We start from the raw sequence: 5,827 nt of genomic DNA on the forward strand, positions 1-5,827 counted from the left end.
ATATCAAAAGTTATTTTGTGAATGTGCCAAAATATATTTAATTTGGCTTATAATATATATGCCATATAATAAAAATACATTTATTATAGTTGGTTATAATTTTAAGAGTTTTATTTATATTCTAAAATAGGCATAGATCATTATCTAAGAGGACCAAAAAAATGCTAAAATACTAAATTTGTTCACAAGATTCTCAACATCATAACCTTATTTTTCTTTCCACTGTCTTTCCTGACACTGTGAGCTGTTATCTGTTGAAATTACACACAAAAAATGTTTACTTCAAAGTTAAGTGTATCAACCAGTGATTTCTGGTTTCAAATCATTTCCTAGTAAACTGAACTACTGTGACCTTTAAAAAATATATTTAATATACTTAATATCATGTTAACCCATAGAGACTGTGATCTACAGATTTTTATTGTTAAATCTTGTTAAATCTTGAAGCATCATTCCAAACTAGAGATTTAATAAATACTAGATAGAAATTTGTGAATGTTTTTGTTCTGTTTACTGGATTATAAGCAGTAAATAGCCTTCATAGCAAATATTCATGGCAAATATTGAGCAGGGAAATATTGCTATTTCTAACCTTTCAAAACATGGAAATGGAAAGACACAAATGCCAAAGTAAAATGAAGATTTTTATTAAATTGAACTGGAGAAAAGGAGGAATTGATTTGTATTTAATGCTACCTAATAAGGAAATTAACTTCTGGGTTTGATCTTTGTTTCTAAAGTATGTTTACCTGCAGTTAAATTCTAGCTAACTAGTATATCACCGGAGTTAATTATCCACCAATCATTTAAGAGGATTAACAAGCCAGGGTCATATAAATTTATTTCCATAATCAAGCTGAATTGAAGGTAAATGGTGAAGGAAAATAAAATATCTAGGACATGTGGATCAGGAATAATAAGAATATTAGCAACTGTGTACACACAGAGGAAACAAAAAAGATTCTCAGGAGGAGATATATATATATATATATATATATATATATATATATATATACACCCTGCCAATGGGAGAATTGGAACTCAGGTTTCGCTCCCTTCTCTGACTCTCTGCCCTTTAGTCTGTATAGGGATATAGCACATCTGCACATCCCCTTCCTGCCCAAACATATGATGTATGGTACTGTGGAAAGATATTTGGCCTTTATCCCCAGTTCCTACCACACAATTCCTAAAACCCTTGAACTTTTTTGAGTGATTGGATGAAAAGAGAGTTTTTGTTCTAATGAGGCAGGTCTCTGATAGGTGGGGCCCCTAGACAGCTTCAGGATGGGGGCTGCTCTCAAGAAAGAGGAAGGCACGATCCAAGAGTTGGACTTTCAGCCCTTCCCTTGACCTCCAGAGAGAGGAGAGAAATTAGGGACTGGAAGTTTCGTTAATCACCAGCCACCACTGATTCAATCAAGCATGGTTATGTAATGAAACCTCCTTTAAAAAAAATAATAACAACAGGGTTCAGAGACCTTCTGAGTGGTGAGCATGTCTAGATGCTGGAAGAGTGGCACAGAAGCTCCCTGCATCCCCTGCATACCTTGTCCTGCATAACATCTCTTCCATATGACTATGCCTGACTTGTATCCTTCATAATAAACCAGTAAATGTGTGTTTCACTGTGTTCTATGAGTCTTTCTAACAAATTATGGAACCTAGGGAAGGGGTTACAGGAACCTTCAATTTGTAGTCAGCAGTGTGGGTGGCCTGGGTACTTCTATTTATAGCCAGCATCTTGAAGTGAGAGCAGTCTTATGGGACTGAGCCTTTTAACTTATGGGGTCTGACTCTGGGCACTTAGTATCAGAATTGAGCTGAATTGAGTTGTTGGACACTCAGTATCAGAGAATCAGAGAATTTAAGAATTGATGAATAGGTGGTTAGTGTCCAAAAATACCCCAAACTATGAGTTTTATACTAAGGAAAATATTTTACATGTTTCTCGACTTCTCAGTCACAGACAGCAACTGTCCTTGGAATACACAGGAGGCCGACCTCACTACCACCACCTACGTATTTTAGAATTTACACGAAGAGGAAGGGGATTTGAATTTTAGGGGTTCGTTTTCTCTTTGGGCCAGTCATTTTACTGGAAGATTTCCATGAGGGAACTAATTTTAATCCTGTCAATAATACCAAGTTGTATTTTATTATATTTCATTATGTGGGGAATTAAACACGAGATCCAGAAAAACTGGGGAAATATATAACCAAGACTAATGGAGTTGTGATTTGGACTTGGATATGTCTATTGACAGTGTAGTAAAAGAACGTGTGTGGTAACATAGTGGAGCATCCCCCTTCTGCCTCAGAAATTGTCCTAAGACACAGAACATTGAAAAACATTCCTTTATCTATAAAACTCATTTACTCATGGTCGTAAATGTCCTTACCTGTTATACTTCAATTGAAAAGGGGATATGCTTTGATAAACCCAAGGATAGAAAAAAGGTCATTCATTATCCACTTCAGATAAAGGACAAAAATAGTACAGGGAGACCCTGTACCCCAGTCCCAAGGAAGGTGTGTCAGTTTCAGCTTCAGTGAGGGAGTCTAACTGTAGATTGTAGTACGTGTGTTGTATCAGTCAGATAGGAGAGCTAGCTGCATGAATTTACACTCCTTCATAACATTCCTTCATCACTTAAACATTTTCAGAGAGAGGCATCTTAATTATGACCAAATTAAATTACACTGTAGAGTAGTCAAATGGGTAGGGAGACTCCTGACTTAAATATACTATTTGTCAATTATGGTACTAATGTCTAATGACTACGGCAATCGTCTGCCTTGGAAAATAACTGGGAAATTCAAAAAGATTAATAATTCAAGATTTATCTTCATTTTTTTATGCCAGAATCCCTTTCTTTGCTTCTTTGCATATAACTCACTCTTACTTACCTGGTCCCTTGATGTATATTTTCTTATAAACAGCACAAGTGACTAAGCTTTAAGGTGAATATCTGTTATTTATTTTATGTATTTCAGGAGAATTATAGCCTGTCTGTCTTTTAAAATGCAATTTTGAGGGAACTGCAACATATTTTGTTTCTTGATTTTTTCCTTTCAAGTGCTACTTTTCCATAGTTTTGCCTTTTTCATCTCATTAGTCATTTTGAACATAGTCAATAAAGCAACTCTGGACAAGGAGCATCATGGAAACCCTACACAAGTTCTGGAGAGTTTTCTTCTTTGTATCCCAGTCATCTATCAAATATGGAACCATCTTGCAATGATGTGCCACCCACCTTAATAGATGCACTAGTGCTGTAAACAAAAATGCCAAATTAAACTGTTTTTTTTTTTACTCTTGTAACCAACTAGTAACTAAGCACTAATATATACTCAATTAAAAATGAATAAAGGCAAACATTACACACACTAAGGATATATTCACTATTTATCCTATCAAAGAATCGTTTATTAAAACAACCTCACATTTATAATATTAAAATTAAAAAAAACTAGCAACAATTATAGTACCCATTGCAAAAAGTTGTAATAAAACTGAAGTGTAGAGTACTACTGATATTGTAAAGTTGTGTTAAATTTTTCAAAAAGCAACAAAGTACTATATGGCAGTAGTCAGAAAACCATTTCCCCGTGCATTTTATTATACGCTTGTAACTCAATAGAACTCAAAACAGTTAACGCACAGAGATGTTCATAAATGTGTTTAATCTGTTGTTAAAAGGGAAGAAAACTGACTGGAAGCAGTTGCAGTACACATTGTATACTACAGCACCATTACGTACTCACTAAATACAAAAGTATTATGAAGGCTAAAGGGACTAAAGGTACCATTTTGGAAATATCATGTTTAAAATGTTACAAAATAGGAGTGCCTGGGTGGTTCAGGTGGTTAAGAGTCCGACTTCAGCTCAGGTCATGATGTCACAGTTTGTGGGTTTGAGCCCCGCGTCGGGCTCTGTGCTGACAGCTCGGAGCCTGGAGCCTGCTTCGGATTCTGTGTCTCCCTCTCTCTCTGCCCCTCTCCTGCTCGTGCTCTGTCTCTGTCTCTCTCTCTCTCATAAATAAACACTAAATTTTGTTTTAATGTTACAAAATAGTTCTTGTTGCATCGCCGGTGCCTGTGCCACCCACTTCTCCTGGCCTCTCTTCTCCCAGCCACAGCCTGGGAGAGCAGAGTGGGGACTATGTTCTGATGCAAGCTGATGGCCCTCAACTACTGCAACCCTGATGGCTTCAATCGTAGCAATGAAATAAAATTTAGAAAATTTACTGTCTGACTTGAAGACCAGAATATCAGACACTACCAGATTGAAGACAGGTAATTAAAGAAACATCCACAGCAGTGACTGGCTTTTTTTTTTTTAATGTTTATTCATGTATTTTGAGAGAGGGAGAGAGTCTGAGAGAGGGAGCGCACATGCACACGAACAAGGGAGGGACACAGAGAGAGGGAGGGAGAATCCCAAGCAGGCTCCATGTGGTCAGTACAGAGCCCAATGTGGGTCTGGAACTCACATACCCTGAGATCATGACCTGAGGCGAAACCAAAAGTCCAATCCTTAACCACTGAGCCACCCAGGAACTCTCAGCCCAAGTTCTTTAAAAAGTGCTACAGAGATGTTAACTGTCTTTTCAAGATTCAAGATCAACAGGAAGCCACTGACTGGTTTCTTGGTTTAGCTGTTAGACTTGAACATTGAGATAATGCTGAAAATACAAGGACTTACTACCTGGTAATACAAAACATGCTGACAATGCAGCAAAAAATGCAGAGCCATTGATCGGTTTGGATGTAAATACTCCCAATTTTAAGGCTGGTGTAATGGCTTTGGCTAACCGTCAGATTCACTGTCATGATGATTACCTGGTAATGCTTAAGGCAATTCACATTGTGGTCCAGGAGTACCTGAGGCAGGATGCAGCTGCTAAAACAAATGAAACAAAAGAGGATTTGCCTGTTGCTTTACACAAACATATTCTTGGGTTTGACAGAGGAAATGCAGTTCTTAATGAAGCTGCTCAAAAATCTTGGATTTTTCCATATGGGAGAGATCAGGGAGCTACAGACAAAAATTAATGAAGCCATCGTAGCTGTTCAGGCAATTATTGCTGATCCAAAGACAGAACACAGACTGGGAAAAGTTGGAAGATGAACATTTTAGGATTTCAGCTTCTCACCTACTTAGCATAATTGGGAAGCATGTACGCTCTGGCTTGTGTTTGGAAATCAAATGTCACATTTTCAAAGGAAGAATCCTAGAAAATTGACTATGTTCTGGACATTTACTACCATCACCTTTTCTTTAATAAAGTTTAGGAAAGTGGAAAAAAATATAATGTTACAAAATAGTAAAATATATACATATATACATAAAATAGTATAGCATAGATACATAAAAGGATGTAATTATACAATGATTGCATCTATAGAGGCTTACCATGAAGCAGACACTGTTCTGAGCCCTCTACACAGATTATCACAATAAATCCTTACAACACTTTGTGGATGTCGATAATATTTTGTCCCTGTTTATCACTTGCTAGCTATCATAGCTGTTACTGTCATGATCCGAACTAAGCCAATTTGATTTTCACAGCTGTTGGGTACTTTTTTGTGGACATTGATGACTTCTTATGATTATATTTCTTTGTCAACACAGACTCACTACCATATGGTACATTTTAACAAGATTTATATTTCAGCCTGAATTTTGTTGCACATGGAGACATTTATTGGTGAGAAGGTATACACACGTATTCAAATGTATATGCACAGAAGTTACACACCCTCTTTTGGTAAAGCAGGTTAAATCTCAGTGTTCTTTCTTACAGAACATTGAAAAGT

The 5,827-nt window shown here is 36.7% G+C and overlaps 1 pseudogene; it reads left to right on the top strand.

Moving 5' to 3' along the window:
* The first annotated feature begins 4,166 nt into the window (after window positions 1–4,166).
* On the top strand, window positions 4,167–5,314 carry LOC122482688 (annotated as a pseudogene).
* The last annotated feature ends 513 nt before the right edge of the window (window positions 5,315–5,827 follow it).

Source organism: Prionailurus bengalensis, chromosome D1 (genome assembly GCF_016509475.1).
Source record: "Prionailurus bengalensis isolate Pbe53 chromosome D1, Fcat_Pben_1.1_paternal_pri, whole genome shotgun sequence".
Classification (NCBI taxonomy): Eukaryota; Metazoa; Chordata; class Mammalia; order Carnivora; family Felidae; genus Prionailurus; species Prionailurus bengalensis.